Here is a 20503-nt window from a genome sequence, read left to right on the forward strand (position 1 = left end):
ACTGTAAAACCACAAATGTCATCTATGTGGCAAGATGTAGCTGTCCTAAGTTTTATGTGGGAAAGACGACCCAAGAATTCAGAAGACGCATTTCTTCACATTTAAGTGCCACCAGGACTGGGAAAGATACTTCTTTAGCAAGACATATACGTCTGAAAGATAACGGAGACATGGAGCACCTCCGTTTTTGGGGGATAGACACCCTCAAAACTGGCCCTAGAAAGGGTAATATTGACCGCCAATTAATGCAACTGGAAGCCAAATGGATTTATCGGCTAAAAAGCCTGAGCCCAAGTGGATTAAATGAAGGTTTTACCTTCACACCCTTCATTTGAATGCAAGTAGCAACTTTTGTTCCTCAAAACATCTTTAACAAACCAACAATGTGGTAACTTATAAAAGTTCTTCTCAAAAGTAAACTTCAAATGCTGGTTGAAAAACGTATATTTCCGTTCCGAAAACTGTCCCTGTCACCTTTTTCGATCATTTACGATCATTCACATACATAAAGCATGGATGACCTCATCGACCAATTTAAAATTACCATCAAGATCATTCCCCTCTCGGTCAAGAATCATTCTGACTCTACCTTAGTCTATTATTTACTTACTTTTACCTTCGATGAATATTTATTATCTACTTACCCATTGATCCCACCAGTGTGGATATCATTCTAAAATTGCCGCGCCTGCACAACAATCGTCGCCATGGTTACCGGATATACAGGATGATGATTCGACCTGGCTGACTATCTAGCGCGCATGCGCGACAGCGTGCGCCAGAGAGAAAAAAAATTACCAATCGCGTCTCCATGACAATCGTATAGAAAGGCGGACAAGGAGAGACCAGAAAAGCGCTCATTGAGTAGTATGGTAGTAGCTTATGGTGCTGACTAGGAAGAATGGAGAGAGGCTCACCGGATGTGGTTGTGCTGATTTAGGCACAACTCTAATGAAAGTGTAGATGGTTAATGTCTCCTGGTGCTGCCCGTGAACAAGGGTCATCAAGACGCGGTTGCCAAACTGGTCTGGAAGCGTAGTCGGTAGAGCAGGGAGGGTACTTGTCTCAGTTCGGCGCACACAGATAGGTGACATACACGAGATGAATCCAAAAACGGGGGTATTTTATTTCGTATCTCTGGAACACAACGCGTTTCGGAGTCTACAATGACTCCTTTATCAAGTGGGTAGATACTGCAGCGTGGGTGAAGGACCGATTCCCCGAAGCTGTATCTATCCACTTGATAAAGGAGTCATTGTAGACTCCGAAACGCGTTGTGTTCCAGAGATACGAAATAAAAAACCCCCGTTTTTGGATTCATCTTGTGTAGGTCACCTATCTGTGTGCGCCGAACTGAGACAAGTACCCTCCCTGCTCTACCGTCTCCATGAAAATGACGCTCGTACGACGGCATCTTGACAGACACAGGTGGGAACCTATGAGGAGCGAATATCAGAGGAGGGACCGTCCTTTCCTCCTAACCAATTACCGACGGGGCGCAGCGGCACAAACAATCAGCTGACGCCTGGGGATGACTCCTCATTAGCCGATTGGTCCGTCCAACGCACACCCAAGGGAATGACGTCATTGGACAAAGGTTTTATAAGGTGACACTGACACGCCAAACACATCAGTTCAGCCCTGATACCCCCTGAGAACGCCAGATTATGGCGAAACATGTCGGGGGGGCTGATTGAGCGGCACAGGTTTTAACATAGTGATGCTATGTAGTGGACAGCCTGAGACTATATATATGTCGGACTGCAGTGACATATTGTTAGGTTTATCATTTACTTACCTTTCATATAGGGAGACAACCAGATACTAGTGGGATTTTAAGTGTGTGAACAGTGGTGATGCAAGTGAGAGTGTGTGACAATTCCTATAATACCCCTTCCTTGAGAGTGTGTGCGAATACAGACAAAGAGAGGATTCAAAATACACCACCAAAGAGTGGATTCCCTCAGTGTGCGCTGGAGACCATCCTAAGGTGCACCACTTAAAGCCCATAGAAGCCCAGTGGCATCCACAATTGATAAATTCACTCTCATTTTCAATTGAGACAAGAAGACTTGCACGCACACCCACCCACGGTCAGAGACCTGAAAGGTCACCCTATATGGTAGTATAACATTTACAAGTATATATCCACTACCATCATATCTTTTAAAGAATTTTCGGTTCAGTATACCCATTTTCAACCAGAGACAAATACAGACTTAGCTCTGGTGTATCTATTAAATGAATGTAAATAAAAGTAAAATTTTATATTTCACATATATCCAATCACATTACCTCTTGGTCAAAAGATCTTCATTTATAGCAATGCAATTTGAGTCTAAATACTGCTAGAGAGCTGAGCGTCCATGTGTAGTGGTGTGACAAGGTGCCTGCTTGAGAGGCAAAAGCGGATGTAGAGTGGGATACTTATTGGTCCCAGTATAAATTTAAAAAGCGGTGGCAGTGGATACATAATTGGAGTGCTGGAACTGTGAGGTGGGATTTATGCTTAATTTGTTCCCTGAGTGAAAGGTGAGCGGAAGTTTGAGTAGGCTAAATTAACCAGGAGAGTCGCACCACAAGTCACTTGACGAGGCAGTGCAGTCCTTGCCGTGACAATTAATAAATGGAGGTAATGGGGGACATTTATCATTGCTTCTAAACCAGTTTTCTGGGGTAGAAGCAGTGAAATAATCACAAATTCATGCACAGTGCAAGGATTGGCGATTACAATAGGGACTATGCAAACTCCATGCCATGTGGGCATGGAGGGGGCGTAGAGAAGCGAGGCGGGCGGTGGAGTGGGTAATCACATTACTGACTCCAGGGGGAGATTAATCAATACCATATTCCATATGATTGAAGCCCCACCAGATACATCAAGAGGCTTACATCTAGCGGCCGCAACTATGCCAGCTGTTAACTGGTGTATTTTGCTTAAAAGTCATAACTCGTGTTCACCTTAGTGTTGGCAGTTTCCAAGGCATTGTTATTGCGTCCCTGCCAATGCGCATGGTAGAGGAATTGCGAATAAGCCCTTTTCCTATGCAATACATATAGAGGCAATTGAGCAGCGGTAGATTCTGCCTGGATAGGCAAGGGTTAAAGCAATGTCATCATCCAATCATGTTCCACTGTTTGTAACTGGAGTGTGATTGGAGGAGGAGACCACCTGACAAGGGAGTAACTAAACCCTTAGTCAGGGGAGGAGTTAGTCAGTCAGAGCTGGGAGAGAGTTCCAGAAACTTCAGAGAGAGCAGATCTCTCAGGCCCATCTCTCACCACAGGAGAAGCTACTAGGCCTCAGCTCATCAACCTGGCACGGAGTGATACTGAACCACAAACAGGACAAAGCTGCAGCTTCCAGGATTGGACACAGCTACATCCCAGCCTGCCCCTGCATCCAGGCTGGTGACACAACTCCTCTCCACAATCACTCCAGTACTGCATTTGTACCGAATCGTTTGGTGTGTTGTTACCGTTGGTTGAATAAAAAACTGTAAGTTACTTTTATGCACAACATTGCCTACGTCTGGTCCCTGCTACAGCTGTATCACCACCCAGGGCTCCCCATCCATCTACTAGGGACACATACTAAACACTCTGTTAAATATTATTGATGAACAATATTCTAATTTGGGTGTGAAAATGTACTCAAGAGTTGATCAAGCACAACATGGTCAATGAGATACAAATGTGAGGATTAAAATACAAATGGTGAGTAAGTGTGTAATAATCATGAGTGTAAGATCAGGACCATATATGGCCAGTACTTGAGTTGTATGGACATTCTTGATGTATACGTAAAATACAATGGAAGGAAACAACCCCCAACCACATCCACATGGCTTTACTATATAATGGTCTCTGTGTTAGCTGGTCATACAGGAATGTTACCATATAAGGTTATGAACAAGGCCAATGGATGAGTTTGGCTCATAATGTAACTCTATAGGACTGTACTCTTTATAAGTGACTCGGTCCAAGGGGGAGGAGAACATTGAGCATATCACACACACCGAGCTCGCGCTCACACGCTGATATATGGAGGAGATTTAAGGACACAAGATGGAGATGAAGAATGGAGGAAGAAAGACCAACACAAGATGATGAAACCTTCACATGAACATAATTTCAAGGACTGACTGACTGTAACACATGACTAATAATCTGCACAAGTATTCTGTATTCTACAACCTGGACGACGACAATAAACGCAACTTTTTATAATAATTATCCTAATAGAGTCCTTCTATTTTTGGAAGAACATATTAAAGGACACAGGAAAGATTTAATATTTAATACGATATTTTATTACATTTGGTGAGCCAGCCTACGACTTTGTTTTTTAAAAATTTTTTATATTCTCCTCTAACACTTGCAAAGGGGGGAATTCCAATTGACTCTCATGTTGGTGCAAGTGTTAGAGAAATCAACAAAGAAGAATCTATTGGAGTGATGCACGTGATCTTTCCCAGACGTACGACAGACAGCGGCCTGAGGAGGACAACAGGTGTCAGGATTCCAAGGTTGTAAGTATGGAAATCATTGATTCTTTTACTAAGAAATGTAACTTAGAGTTTAAGTATGTGCCTAGTGATCAGTCAGATCTAGAAACTGTTTGGTTAAGTTTATATGATGAATGCGGAAAGGAGAATAAAAAGATAGAAAGTAAACGTGTTTCTGTCAGTAAAGACAAAGAGAAATTGAGAAACATTCTGCAGATGGTAAAAGTCTATCATCAGGCAGTGCTAGACAGATCCATAGTCAGGAGCACTAGTTCTACTCTTAATACAGATAATGTGATCTATGAGGAGATGGATAGTGAAGGTAATACATGTGATGATGTAAATGATGATGTAACTCAGCAGAATGACCAGGGACAGGTCTGTGTTCTCTCTGCTGGAGGTGACTCTGTCTCTACAGACATGGAAGAGTCTTTTCAGAGACAGATATTGGAGATGAAAGAATCCAGTTTAAAGTTAAAAATGCAGAAGCATTTATTAAATCTTTGCAAAGAGGTTCCCACATATGATGAAAAAATCCATGTGTGCAGGAATCATGAAATGTTTGAGAGTTTTGTGGAGAAATTTGATTTATCAAATGAACAGAAAAATCAGTTGTTTAAAATTAGAATCAGAAGATTTACTTGATATTGAGTCTAGGGAGTGGTCACATGACAGTGACGTAGACAGATTGAAGAAGTTACTCTGGTGCACTACAAGTGACAGCATGCCTTCATACGAGATTTTACACGAAATGAAAATTGGTAGAAAGGAATGTACCTTCTCATTTATGTCAATGTTTGAGAGAACATGTAATGCAATTGGAATTTTCAATCCTCACTTAATAGTGAGAGAATTTATTAAGAAATTTACATTTCTTAATGCTGTTGCACTTGTATTTGCTTCAGATAAACCTTCTTTATTAGATGCCACAAAATCTTTAGATAATGTTAGAAAGTATCAGAGGAAGAACGAATCACAGGATCAGAGACAGAGTATAGAGAGAACAGAGGCAGATGGTTACAGAAAGTCATATAGGAGAAACCTGTTGTATCCTGTGATCTGCAGATCTATTGTCAGGCCTGAGAATAAAAATCGTTTGTCTTTTATGTTATTTGTTGTCCAAAATGAAGTACTTCATGTCTAAAGTGAAATTGTGGTTGAATTTAATGGTAAATGGTAAATTTAAGCGTTCATTAATGGACAATGAACAAGTCCATATACATCAGTATATGAGGAATGTGTGAAGTTTTGGGGATTTTACTTTTATTTTAATTGTTTTTCTATGACTTACATAAATGTACACACACATAACACGTACATTTCTAGACATACACAATGTTATACATGCAATTTAAGGGAACATACATGATGTATTTATTTATTTTTTTGGGGGGTTTATTTGACAAAATATGCAATGACTGACCATCTATCTATAATATTATAAGGATGCTTACCTACAGAGATTCAGTAGGATTATGTTTCAGTCAAGAAGGGTCTATGGTATAATCCATGGAGCAAGATCACTGACAATGCATAAGTTTAATATTCTGAGTAACTGAAGGTTCATTGGTTGACAGGGATGAATAATATATGTGAAGGGTTATCCATACTAAATTCAGTATGAGGGGATTGATGAAAAGTTTGGAATTAAAGAATACAATATACAGTACAGTAAGAGAATGGTTTTCATTCAAAAGACAAAATGGTTGTTACGAAAAAGAATGGAACATTGAAGTGTGATTAAATAAATATTTGGGTTATATGCATATTTGATTAAAGGTATTAGGGTAATCTTAAGGTATTCATTAAATAAATGGCTCTTGTTCTTGAATTCAATTAATAAGGAACCACATGATGTACCGGAGATCCAACAGGATTCCTAACATTTGTCAATATTAATGTGATTATTATTGATAATATTTGTTATTTTTAAGCAGTATTTAATAAACAATATTAATCGGTTATTAGTAACAAAAATGAATGATATGGTTCACTGTGATCGTTATAAGTCAGGTATATTCACCGATTTTGGTGTAGATTTAGGGAAAAAGAAGATTTCTTCAATCAAGTCTCCAAATAAATGGAAAAGACTTTGAGATTTATTATGGATCAAAGACTGGTATTAACAATTTCAAGTGCTATAAATCCCATGAAGGTAAAGGATTGATGTGCAGATGTCTTAGGTAACAACATGAATGTGATAATGTTACACCTTATGGACTTATCCGATGTACTGTGTTATCACTGAATGAATGACAGCTGATTATTATTATTGAGATACATCCAGATGATGAAAATTTGACTGAGTTGTTATCAAGAATGTTTTGGTCAAAGATGTCACCAAACCGGTGAGAAATGGGTTATTGATACAACTGTGACTAAGGTTACACTTTGCATATCAAAGGGAGGGAGGGGTAGGTGCGGCATGACGTGAAAACGCCGCGTCCAAGGCTCCTCCCCGTCCCATGAGGCTCTCCACGAGCACAGCCCCGGAACGCTGCCTGCCCTACCCGACCCCGAAAGCCGCCTGCTCTACCCGACCTGGATGAGAGGACGGGAGCGCTTCGGAGAAGGCAGTCCCGGGACGAGTTCAGCTGTGCATTAAATGCAGCGTTGAACATCGACCATGCAGAGCAGACACTCCCGGATGACTACAAGGGGCTCCTGAGACGATAGCCATACAGTCCCGCAGTGTACTGAGGGGACGGCCGAGACGTACTACGCGGCATAAGGTATTTTGCTTCAGCTATACCCCTGATTGGATTCCACCACGGGCGGACCTGCCCTTCAGAGAATTGGCTGTCGGCTCGGGCTCAGGTTGGGAAGCCCTGGATCTAGAGGACCGCCGTGGACCCTACTGGTGAGGTGATCTTCAGTGTTTTTCCATACTTCGGCTTTATACCTGGCTGCCTGTCTGTCACGCTGAGATGTATGACATCGTAACCATACTAACTTAACTAACTGCTTTATATACCGCTACTAATACTGGACTCACCCGTTGGACAGTAATATCAATGCATAAACATAACATATTTCCCTGCTCGTTTACGAGTAATTTATGAGCAGAGGTCTCTTTTCTTCGACACAGTCGAAGAGAGTATGAAGTGGGTAGAATCAAAGGGGCTCTAGAAAGTAAATTTAGGTTGGAACTGGAGATGCGTAGTGGGACGGAGGGGAGACAAAGGGTCAACCCCTAGTCGGAGTACCATAAGAAGAGCTGGTACACTAATGTGGGGGGGGGGGAGAGCCGGAGGGGGTGGGGGTCCCTTTTTTTTTTTTTTGAATGTTTTCAGTAATTGTTTGGAATGTCAGGGGGTTAGGAGATAGGGTCAAGAGACGGATAGTATTTGACATTGTACAATCCCGCCCACCTGCCATCATATGTCTCATCGAAACGCACGTGACTGAAGAGACAGTGGTTAGGGTGAGGAGAAGATGGGCAGGCATGGAGTACCACTCAGTTTTCTCGGCATACTCGAGGGGAGTGAGTGTGTACATCCATAATAACCTGGAAAGTGTGGTGTATGCCTCAGAGCTGGACAGGGAGGGCAGATATGTATTTTTGTTTGGGAAATTCAATGGCATCAAATGCACACTCATGTTCGTGTATATCCCACCCCCATTCTCTGTGTTCTTGTTGGGGAGAGCAATGGCTTTTTTGGCATCAAGGGGAGAACACCCCGCATATATCTGTGGAGATTTTAACTGCGTCTTAAACCCAGTTCTGGACAAGGTGAATGTCCATAGACCTCAGGACCCACCTGGTAGTACTACTTCCCCACTAGCAAAATTTTGCAGAGAGGTTGGTTGGGTGGATGTTTGGAGACATTTAAACGCGGATAAGAGGGCATACTCCTGTTTCTCCAGAGCAAACACAATAATGTCAAGAATCGACTTACTGTTAGCAACGAACAACGCTCTAAGCCACATCCAACACATGAAGTACGTCAACGCTAGCCACTCCGACCACTCTATGGTGGTTATAGGGTTGAGCCTGAACGATAACCAGGACAGTTGGAGACGTCCGTTTAGACTGAACCCACACTGGATGTCTGTTATAACATCTAAGGATGACGGTTTTAGGAGAGAAGTATTGGAGTTTTGGACACACAACCTTAACTCCTCAGATATGGGAACAGTGTGGGACTCACTAAAGGGTTGTATTCGGGGATGGTGGCATAGGGAAATCACCCGAACTAAGGGAGCCTTCAAGAGAAGGGAAAATGAGTTGAAACAAGCGGTTATACACCAAGAGGAGATATTTAGCAGCACTCCTACAGTAGCACATAGTCTACAGCTACATAGGGTCAAAAAAGAATACTCAGAACATCAGGAGCGTAAGGCACAACACGCAATTTTTTTTAGGGGGCAAAAACACTTCTACAGGAGAAGGGCAGGAAACAAAGGATCACCCAAATCCAGGATAGCCAAGGCCTAGTAGTGATGAAGGAAGAACAGATTACTAGGGCCTTCGAGGAATTCTTTGCGGTACTGTACAAGTCACAACTAGGGGCTGGGAGGGAGGACATCGCTAGATACCTAATGCAGGTGGACACCCCCGAGTTGACGGAGGTGCAGAAGAGGGAGCTGGGTGCACCTCTGACTCTAGGGGAGCTTACACAGGCATTGGCATCAATAAAGGGTAACACCAGCCCGGGATCGGACGGTCTTCCCTTTGAAATCTATAGAAGGTTCGGGGATGTCCTCCTTCCTATGCTCCTGCAAGTACTAAAGACAGGGAGAGACAGAGATAGGCTCCCTGACTCTATGAGGGAAGCAATAGTCACCCTAATACCCCAAAAAAATAAGAACCCCCTGAAATGTGAGTCTTACAGACCAATCTCCTTGCTTAATACAGACATAAAAATTTTTGCAAAAACGCTAGCGCTAAGGATGCAGAAGGTGATAGGTGAACTAATTCACCAAGATCAGAGTGGATTCATACCGGGGAGGTCGACGATTAACAACTTCGACAGATTATTCGCAAACATCCAGCTGAGAGGACCGGGAGACGACCACTCCATCCTGTCCAAAGCGTTCGGCAGGGTGGAGTGGCCATTTTTGTGGGCTGTCCTTGAACGGTTTGGTTTTGGGCAGGCTTACCTGTCCTGGGTGAAGCTGTTGTACAACGAACCCACGGCAAGGATTGACGTAAACGGGAGGCGGTCAAATCAGATAAGGTTGGAGAGGGGTACCAGACAAGGGTGCCCCCTCTCTCCGATGCTCTTTGACCTGTTCCTTGAGCCACTAGCTACGATCATCAGAAAGGAAGGGAGCATCATTGGATTTGGATGTGGTGGTTCAGCGGATAAAATCATTTTATACGCAGATGATATTTTACTCTGTCTTAAAGAACTAGAAAGCTCCGTGCCAAGCGTAATGCGGATATTTCAGGAATACGGGGAAAGATCTGGCCTGGAGATTAACTGGGACAAGACCCTGCTTCTACCATTAGGAGACGTCCCACTAGGTAGTTGTGGGAGAGTCACCGTACTGCCACCCGGGGAGGAGTTGGAATACCTCGGGCTTAAGATCACTGCAAACATAGAGGAGTTTGTCAAGCGTAATGTCCTTCCTGTTGTTAATAAACTCAGACAGAAGGTCTCAACATGGCTAAAATGCCTCTATCTAGGGCAGACAGGGTGGGACTATTAAAAATGGTAATTCTGCCACAGTTGCTATATGCACTGTCCGCCTCCCCCGTGTGGATCCAAGACAAACTTTTCCGACTCATAGAGAGACTGATTAACCCCTTAAGGACGGAGGGTTTTCCGGCTCATTTCTCGCTCTCCAACTTCAAAAATCCATAACTTTTTCATTTTTCCGTGTACAGACCTGTGTGAGGGCTTATTTTGTGCGTAACAAATTTTACTTTCCCGTAATGTTATTTATTTTAACATGCCGTGTACTGCGAAGCTGAAAAAAAATTCCAAATGTGGAAAAATTGAAAAAAAACCGCACGTGCGTCACGTTCTTGTGGGCTCAGTTTTTACGACTTTCACTCTTCGCTCCAAATAATATGCCTACTTTATTCTTTGGTTCGGTGCGATCGCGGTGATACCAAATTTATATAGGTTTTATTGTGTTTTAATACATTTTAAAAAATTAAACGAATGTGTACAAAAAAGAAAAAAAAATTTTTGCCATCTTCTGACGCTAATAACTTTTTCATACTTTGGCGCACGGAGCTGGGGGAGGGGTCATTTTTTGCGAAATGAGGCGACGTTTTCATTGCTACCATTTTGAGGTCTGTGCGACATTTTGATAATTTTTTATTTCATTTTTTATGTTATGTAAAAAGGTGTAAAAGTCGCATTTCGGACATTTGGGCGCCATTTCCCGCCTCGGAGGTCACCGCCGGCCGTAACCGTTTTTATATTTTGATAGATCGGGCATTTTGGGACGCGGTGATACCTAATATGTTTGTGATTTTTACTGTTTATTATGTTTTATATCCGTTCTAGGGAAAGGGGGGTGATTTGAACTTTTAATATTTTATTAATTTTTTTTATTTTTTAAACTTTTTTTTTAATTTTTTTTTTCACTATCTTTTAGACCATCTAGGGTACATTAACCCTAGATAGTCAGATCGCTCCTACCATATACTGCAATACTTCTGTATTGCAATATATGGCATTTTTGCAGCACATTCATTACAATGAGCCACTGGCTCATTGTAACGAATCTGCAGCTGCCAGATAGCCTCGTGTCAAAAGAAGACACGAGGCTACCATGGCAACCGATCGCCGCCCCCCGATGACGTTCGGGGGCGTGGCGATCGAAAAAAAGATGGCGGCGCCCGCGACTTTGCGGGCGGCGTTTAGAGGGTTAATAGCCGCGATCGGTGCAAGCACCGACCGCGGTTATTAGCGGTGGGGGTTTTGTGCAATATGCAAAAACCCCCACCTCTGTATGAAGAGGACTCAGCCCGTGAGCCCTCTTCATACAGCCCTTATACCTCTGCGCCGTAGAGCTACGGCGCAGAGCGTTAAGGGGTTAATGAGCTAATCTGGGGACGGAAACACGTCAGGATAAAGCTCAATTATTTACACAAGAAGTACAGGGAAGGAGGTCTGTCAATCCCCAATTTCAAACTGTACTATATAGCAGCTAAGATATGTTATATAAGTAGATGGAAGGATTCGGTGGTAAGGGAAAACATCCTGAGACAGGTCAAGGGCTGCAACCACTGGATGGAAGCACTAGAGTCAGGGCAACTTGGTAAAGGGGCAGGGAAAAAAAAAGCAATTTGCAATATGTTAAATGAGGTATGGAAAACACTAAGGAAAATAGGTAGGATAGAAGGTTCAATTGAAAGCACGCCGTTGTGGCACAACACCCACATCAGGGAATTTTGGAGAATGGGAGGAAGCGGGGATTGTTGGAAATCCCGAGGGATTAATAGGGTAGCACAGCTTTTTTAATGATGGCCGCCCCATGCCCTTTATAGAGATACAAAAAAATATGGAGTGGGGAAAAAATATCACTTTCACTACGCACAGCTCACGGACGCATATAGAGGGTCCGGGGGAAAAAAAAGCTTTTTGATAGAAAGAGACACTTTGATAGATAGACTGTGGTCAGATGGCAGGACCAAATTCACAATTTCAAAGATTTACAATATGCTACACATAGAAAACACTCAGCACATGAGGTTTAAGGCCCAGGGCCACTGGGAATCAGAAATTGGGGAGGTCACCACCGAACATTGGAATAAGGCGTTCAATAATATAACACACTCCACACTGAATATGAATCACAGGATGGTTTATTTTAACTTCTTACATAGAATATATTACTCTCCACGAAGGATTATGAGAATGGGTGGAAGTACACGAACAGAGTGTTGGCGCTGCGGGTCAGAGGAGGCGGGGTTCCTCCACATGGTTTGGAAGTGCCCCAAAATTACTCCTTTTTGGGAAGGGGTACATCAGAGGATGGAACAACGACTGGGTATTACAATTGAGGACTCGGCCAAGGTACTGATACTTAATATGATTAGCTGTGATCTCTGTTCAGGGCTGGGGAACCACCACATAGCAGCCATTTGCACACTCTCACTCTTTGCTAAAGTGACAATTGCAAGAATGTGGAAGTCCACAACTGGCCCAACATTACAGCAATGGGAAGTAGTATGTAAAAAAGTAGAGAAATATGAACAAATATATTATACGCGTATCAAGAAAACCAAATACTGGGAAAAGATCTGGGGACACCAATCAAATAGCTAAGAAGGAACCAGGCCCATCGCCACTAAAAGAACTCCCTCATTGTGCCCCTCTAAACTCCCTTTTTGTTTTTTTGTTTTTTTTTCTTTTCCTCCGGCTCGGGATGGGAGGGTAATGGGGGAAGAAACTTTGAAAATAAACAAATTATATATGTATGTAACATATCTGCAAAATAGTAAATATTACAATTGGACAAAGCAAAACTAGATGCAAAATGTAAATGTGAAAACTTTTACGTGAAAACTCATTGTATCTTGCATCTCTTGAAATGTATCCCATGAACAAGTTGTTCTTATTCTTTTAATGTTTATAAGATAATAAAGATTTATTAAAAAAAAAAAAAAAGGTTACACTTTGCTACTGAAGGAGACATTGTCAATGTTAACCCTTGCAGTGCTATCACAGCTGTTTCAGTGAAGAGAGCACTGATGACTCCCAGGGGAACTCAAATTACAACAATTATTTTGAGTCAAGTAAATTCCAAGGAGGTGACTGCTGTACGGATATCATAAGTACATGTTCCTTCTGAAGAGTTTGATTTTACATCTATATCTTTCAAAGACTTTGTGTTATGCACTGGAAGAAACTAACAACAAGGAAATGTAATTAAAGGTTTCTGCACATAATAATCTATCAATAGTAATAATAAGGCATCTACATACTAAAGACGGTGTAATTAATCCTTCTACTGGACAAGAAGATGATGATGACCAAAAGAAGATGACAAGAAGTTTCATCTAGTTTAGATTTAGTATAGTCTATCAATTTATTTGTATTTTGATCACAGTACACCATAACATTTATTAATATCATAATTTATAGTAATGAGTTAATATTAATATTCATATAAGGACAATTAATTATTACAGGCATTCAAAACAAAAGAAAGATCATCCAATGATTTATAATATATTTGAATATTGTTATTGTATTTTGAGGGATCAAACAGATGTATCTCGCCCTCAAGAGGGGGAAATGTTAAATATTATTGATGAACAATATTCTAATTTGGGCGTGAAAATGTACTCAAGAGTTGATCAAGCACAACATGGTCAATGAGATACAAATGTGAGGATTAAAATACAAATGGTGAGTAAGTGTGTAATAATCATGAGTGTAAGATCAGGACCATATATGGCCAGTACTTGAGTTGTATGGACATTCTTGATGTATACGTAAAATACAATGGAAGGAAACAACCCCCAACCACATCCATATGGCTTTACTATATAATGGTCTCTGTGTTAGCTGGTCATAAAGGAATGTTACCATATAAGGTTATGAACAAGGCCAATGGATGAGTTTGGCTCATAATGTAACTCTATAGGACTGTACTCTTTATAAGTGACTCGGTCCAAGGGGGAGGAGACCATTGAGCATATCACACACACCGAGCTCGCGCTCACACGCTGATATATGGAGGAGATTTAAGGAAACAAGATGGAGATGAAGAATGGAGGAAGAAAGACCAACACAAGATGATGAAACCTTCACATGAACATAATTTCAAGGACTGACTGACTGTAACACATGACTAATAATCTGCACAAGTATTCTGTATTCTACAACCTGGACGACGACAATAAACGCAACTTTTTATAATAATTATCCTGAGTCCTTCTATTTTTGGAAGAACATATTAAAGGACACGGGAAAGATTTAATATTTAATACGATATTTTATTACACACTCTTAGGGCTGCCCCAGGGAGAACCAGTACATCAGCCTCTCCCTCTACATCATTTCTTGCCAACACCACCTGCTGGAGATCTGCCAGGCTGTAGGACAGCCATCCGGTCCCCATACCAAGCACCGTGACACTAGCCTGCCTAGGCCGCAACCGTCAGCCACTCCGGTATTCTGAGCCCCGGCTGCCTCCAGGCCCCCAAGAGAAGGCTAGGCCCCGGTGGGGGATCCTGCATTATTATTTCAGGGCTAATACAGCAGTTTTCTGAAGTAGAAACCCTGATAAATGTCCCTCCAGTGGGACCTAGTTCTGGTGATTCAATTTTAGTTGCCTCTGAACTGCACATAGTAGAATATGGACAACAGTATTAGGACCTACTTCCAACGTTCATGTCCAACGTTGTTCTGGATGTGACAATATAAATATATAAAGAAAACTACAGTTGCAGGGAAAATTCTTTTCCAGGCTTGAGTGATGATCCAGGCTTAGGAAATCTCATCAGTGCCATAATGTGTACAGTACACATCTTGTGCTATTACATTGCTTTTTGCTTGTTCTTTTCAAAACATTATTTTATAAAGCAACCATTTAGACACTGTGTCATTTCAGGTACAGATTCTTGTTCTCCATTGCAACTTTGCCAGAGTTAAAACTAGAAATGCTGGTTTCTTCCATTTCCAGTGTAGCTTCCAGCATGCCTCCACAAGACTGCGGAGGGGAGGAGGAAACCCCGGAGCCGCGCCTCCATGTAAGCGTCAGTGTGTGTGACTCGTATAACGCAGCATTGCTGCCTGGGAACCGCAGCTGCCCAGTCACCATTGAAGTGACCGCCGAGGAGGAGAGACTGTTACAAACGGATCTCTGACTGAATACGTCACAACTGCAGGCTGTTTGCGTCTGCTTATAACGCCCTTCTGTTTTGTCTTCTTCGGTAAGTGGCGCCCTCTTCAGGACGGAACTGTCACAATTTTAAATCTCCTGAGTTGGGAGGCAGTCACTAGCATTTCTATGGTTAATTGGAGGAAGGGCTTTCTAGCATTAAATTAGCAGGAAATGTGTCACTGCCACGGATGAAGCTCGGAGAGACGGGGCTCAGCCGGATTCTGAGGTAATGATGGGGAGGGCCTAGAGGCCACAGACAGTTTCTGAGGTAATGATGGGGGAGGGCCAGAGGTCAACGTACAAATTGATTTCAGGACCTATCACACACTGACAAAAGTAGCGGTTTACTACACAGTACCCTGCTGATTAATCAATTCTCATCTATTCTGATCCATGACAGGGGTGTGTCGTCATGTTGAGGCACTGCATATAACAACTGCACTGTTATCTTTTGAGGGTGACAGCAATTGGATAAAATGAAATATAATATGGTTCAATATCTTTATTGAGAACCACAACAACAGTAAGCAGAACGCCCACAGAATGGGCAGGTGTTGGGGTCCCAGCCCATATTGGGAGTATAAAAGAAAAGCATTGTATTCACTTAGGCATCCAACAAGAGAATAAAAACATTAACCCCTTCCCACTTTTTTTCATTTTTGCATTTCCATTTTTCACTCCCCACCTTCAAACTTTTTATTTTTCCATGTAGAGAGCCGTGTGAGGGCTTGTTTTCTGTGTAACAAAATTGCACTAATAACTTTTTCATACTTCGGTGTTCGGAACTGTGGGTGGTGTCATTTTTGCAACTCTTTACTAAGTTTTCAATGCTTCTACACTCACATGCTTCTACACACCATGCTAGTAACGGGTTGGACCCCCTTTTGCCTTCAGAACTGCCTCAATTCTTCGTGGCATAGATTCAACAAGGCGCTGGAAGCATTCCTCAGAGATTTTGGTCCATATTGACATGATGGCATCACACAGTTGCCGCAGATTTGTTGGCTGCACATCTATGATGCGAATCTCCCGTTCCACCACATCCCAAAGATGCTCTATTGGATTGAGATCTGGTGACTGTGAAGGCCATTTGAGTACAGTGAACTCATTGTCATGTTCATGAAACCAGTCTGAGATGATTCCAGCTTTATGACATGGCGCATTATCCTGCTGAAAGTAGCCATCAGATGTTGGGTACATTGTGGTCATAAAGGGATGGACATGGTCAGCAACAATACTCAGGTAGGCTGTGGCGTTGCAACGATGCTCAATTGGTACCAAGGGGCCCAAAGAGTGCCAAGAAAATATTCCCCACACTATGACACCACCACCACCAGCCTGAACCGTTTATACAAGGCAGGATGGATCCATGCTTTCATGTTGTTGACGCCAAATTCTGACCCTACCATCCGAATGTCGCAGCAGAAATCGAGACTCATCAGACCAGGCAACGTTTTTCCAATCTTCTACTGTCCAATTTCGATGAGCTTGTGCAAATTGTAGCCTCAGTTTCCTGTTCTTAGCTGAAAGGAGTGGCACCCGGTGTGGTCTTCTGCTGCTGTAGCCCATCTGCCTCAAAGTTCGACGTACCGTGGGTTCAGAGATGCTCTTCTGCCTACCTTGGTTGTAACGGGTGGCGATTTGAGTCACTATTGCCTTTCTATCAGCTCAAACCAGTCTGCCCATTCTCCTCTGACTTCTGGCATCAACAAGGCATTTCCGCCCACAGAACTGCCGCTCACTGGATGTTTTTTTCTTTTTTGGACCATTCTCTGTAAACCCTAGAGATGGTTGTGCGTGAAAATCCCAGTAGATCAGCTGTTTCTGAAATACCAGACCAGCCCTTCTGGCACCAACTACCATGCCACGTTCAAAGGCACTCAAATCACCTTTCTTCCCCATACTGATGCTCGGTTTGAACTGCAGGAGATTGTCTTGACCATGTCTACATGCCTAAATGCACTGAGTTGCCGCCATGTGATTGGCTGATTAGAAATTAAGTGTTAACGAGCAGTTGGACAGGTGTACCTAATAAAGTGGCCAGTGAGTGTATATTTTGGACTGTACAGCCTTTTGATCACTTTTTATTGGATTTTTTATATTTTTCAAAATGGCAAAAAAGTGCCATTTTCGACTTTGGGGAAAATAGGAGGTAGGGGGCAAAAGTGTGGGTGAGGCATATTTTCATAGACACTGTAGGTTTTATGGAGCCACCTGGATTCAGTTATTGGGGGATAGCACAGGACGGAACTGTCGGAACATAGTCTTGACCTGGTCCAAATCGGTTACATTTAGGGGATTCCCTAAATGTAACCCATTTGGTCCAGGTCTTGTGCTATGTCTCTAGGGAATTGTCGTCTAAGGCCCTGAGTTCCTCCATGCTCTGGATTTGGTCAACCTCCTCCACCCTCTACCCACAGGACTGGCGTATAGCATATGTGGTACCAATATACAAAAAAGGATCAAAAAGCGGTCCGGGAAACTACAGACCCGTGAGTCTAACTGCTGTGGTGGGGAAAATATTTGAGGGGTTTGTTAGAGATGCTATCCTGGAGTATCTCACTGCACATAACCTTATAACCCAGCGTCAGCATGGGTTTATGAGAGATCGGTCCTGTCAGACTAATCTGTCAGACGTTCTAGGAGGAAGTAAGTTTCAGACTTGATCTGGGGGACGCTGTGGATGGTGTATATCTGGACTTTTTAAAGGCATTTGATATCGTGCCACATAAAAGGTTAGTACAGGCGGTCCCCTACTTAAGAACACTCGACTTACATACGACCCATAGTTACAAAAGGACCTCTGGCTACTGGTAATTTATTGTACTTTAGTCCTAGGCTGCAATAAACAGCTATAACAGTTATCAAATGTGCCTGTAATGAAGCTTTAGTGTTAATATTGATTCTTATGACAACCCAACATTTTTAAAATCCAATTGTCACAGAGACCAAAAAAGTTCTGGCTGGGATTATAATGATAAAATATACAGTTCCGACTTGCATACAAACTCAACTTAAGAACAAACCTACAGACCCTATCTTGTATGTAACCCGGGGACTGCCTGTACATAAAATGAGACTGCTGGGACTTGGGGAAAATCTGTGTATTTGGGTAAATAATTGGCTTAGTGATAGAAAACAGAGGTCATCATTTATGGGACATTCTCAGATTGGGTTGACGTTACCAGTGGAGTGCCACAGGGGTCAGTATTGGGGCCACTTCTTTTTAATATTTTTATAAATGACCTTGTAGTGGGTTTACACAGTCAAGTTTCAATATTTGCAGATTATACTAAGTTGTGTAAAGTAATAAATACTGAAGTCGATAGTTTAGCATTACAGTGGGATTTGTGAAAGCTTGAGGAGTGGGCAGAGAAATGGTTGATGAAGTTCAATGTAGATAAATGTAAAGTTATGCACTTGGGCCATGGAAACAAAAAGTATAATTATGTTCTAAACGGTCAATTACTTAGTAAAACTGAAGCTGAAAAGGACTTGGGGGTATTGGTGCATGGTAAACTTAATTTTAGTGACCAGAGCCAGGTGGTTGCTGCTAAAGCAAATAAAATCATGGGATGTATCAAGAGTGGAATTGATTCTCATGATAAAGACATAGTTTTGCCCTTATATAAATCCCTGGTCAGACCACAATATTGTGTACAGTTTTGGACACCAGTGTATAAAAGATACTAAGTGGAACTGGAACAGTTGCAAAGGAGAGCAACCAAGAATATTAGGGGAATGGGGGGATTAGAATACAATGACAGATTACAAAATTTGGGATTATTCAGTTTAGAAAAAAGACGACTGAGGGGAGACCTCATTACAATACAGGAATGGGCAGTACAAGGAACTCTCCAAAGATCTTGTTATACCTAGGCCTGTGACCAGGACAAGGGGGCATCCTCTACGCCTAGAGGAGAGGTGATTCTACCATCAACATAGACAAAGGTTCTTTACTGTACGAGCAGTGAGACTATGGAACTCTCTGCCGCAGGGGGTTGTTATGGCGGACTCTATGTACATGTTCAAGAGAGGCCTGGATGCCTTTCTGGAGAGAAAAAATATCACGGGTTATGGGGATAACACATTTACCGTATATTCCGGCGTATAAGACGACCTGGTGTATAAGACGACCCCCCTACTTTCCTGTTTAAAATATAGAGTTTAAGATATATTCGCCGTATAAGACTACCCCTTTTCCAACGCATACAAAACACCGGTAAAAATTAAAAAAAAAAACAGATTTGAATTTAACATGGTCCTTTTTTTAATTTAAATTCTTATGACATGCAGGTATATAGCAGGAAAACTGTAGCTCATAAACATAAGGCATACAACAACAACATTAGCATCGTCCATTTTACTGTAAATGTTACCATACTGTACCTTAAATTTTTATTTTATTGAATATTCCAAATGCAATGAAAATGGTGAAAAAACGCATTTGCGCCATTTTCTTGTGGGCTTGGATATTACGTATTTCACTGAGCGCCTCAAATGACAGGTCTACTTTATTCTTTGGGTTGGTACGATTATGTGGATACCAAATTTTTATAGGTTTTATAATGTTTTCATACATTTACAAAAATGAAAACCTCCTGTACAAAAATTATATTTTTGATTTTGCCAACTTCTGGCGCTAATAACTTTTTTATACTTTGGTGTACGGAGCTGTGGGTGGTGTCATTTTTTGTGAAATTTGATAATATTTTCAACTATATCATTTTTTAGGACTGTACGACCTTTTGATCACTTTTTATAGATTTTTTTTAAATATTTTTCAAAATGGCAAAAAAGTGCCATTTTCGATTTTGGGTGCTATTTTCCGTTACGGGGTTAAATGCATTGAAAAGCCATTATCATATTTTGATAGATCGGGCATTTTCGGACGCGTCGATACCTAATGTGTTTATGATTTTTACTGTTTATTTATATTTATGTCAGTTCTAGGGAAAGGGGGGTTGATTTTAAATTTTAAGTTTTTTTTTATATTATTATAATTTTTTTTTTTTTAACTTTTTTTTTTTTTATTCATACTATTTTTCAGACTCCCTAGGGTACTTTAACCGTAGGTTGTCTGATCGATCCTACCATATACTGCCATACTACAGTATGGCAGTATATGGGGATTTTCCTCATTCATTACAATGACCCGAGGCTACCATGGAGACGGATCGCACATGCGCCGCTATCTC

The 20503-nt window shown here is 41.7% G+C and overlaps 1 protein-coding gene across 4 annotated transcripts in view; it reads left to right on the top strand.

The window, feature by feature from the left end:
* Positions 1–15175: 15175 nt before the first annotated feature.
* Positions 15176–20503, top strand: part of INPP1 (inositol polyphosphate-1-phosphatase) — a 174094-nt gene continuing 168766 nt past the window's right edge. The window contains exon 1 of one of the 4 annotated variants that reach the window (XM_072120965.1): positions 15176–15354. The gene's annotated coding sequence lies outside the window, so the exon portion shown is untranslated. The other 3 variants (XM_072120962.1, XM_072120966.1, XM_072120964.1) reach the window with 3 other exon arrangements.

This window comes from Engystomops pustulosus, chromosome 8 (genome assembly GCF_040894005.1).
Source record: "Engystomops pustulosus chromosome 8, aEngPut4.maternal, whole genome shotgun sequence".
NCBI classification, from domain to species: domain Eukaryota; kingdom Metazoa; phylum Chordata; class Amphibia; order Anura; family Leptodactylidae; genus Engystomops; species Engystomops pustulosus.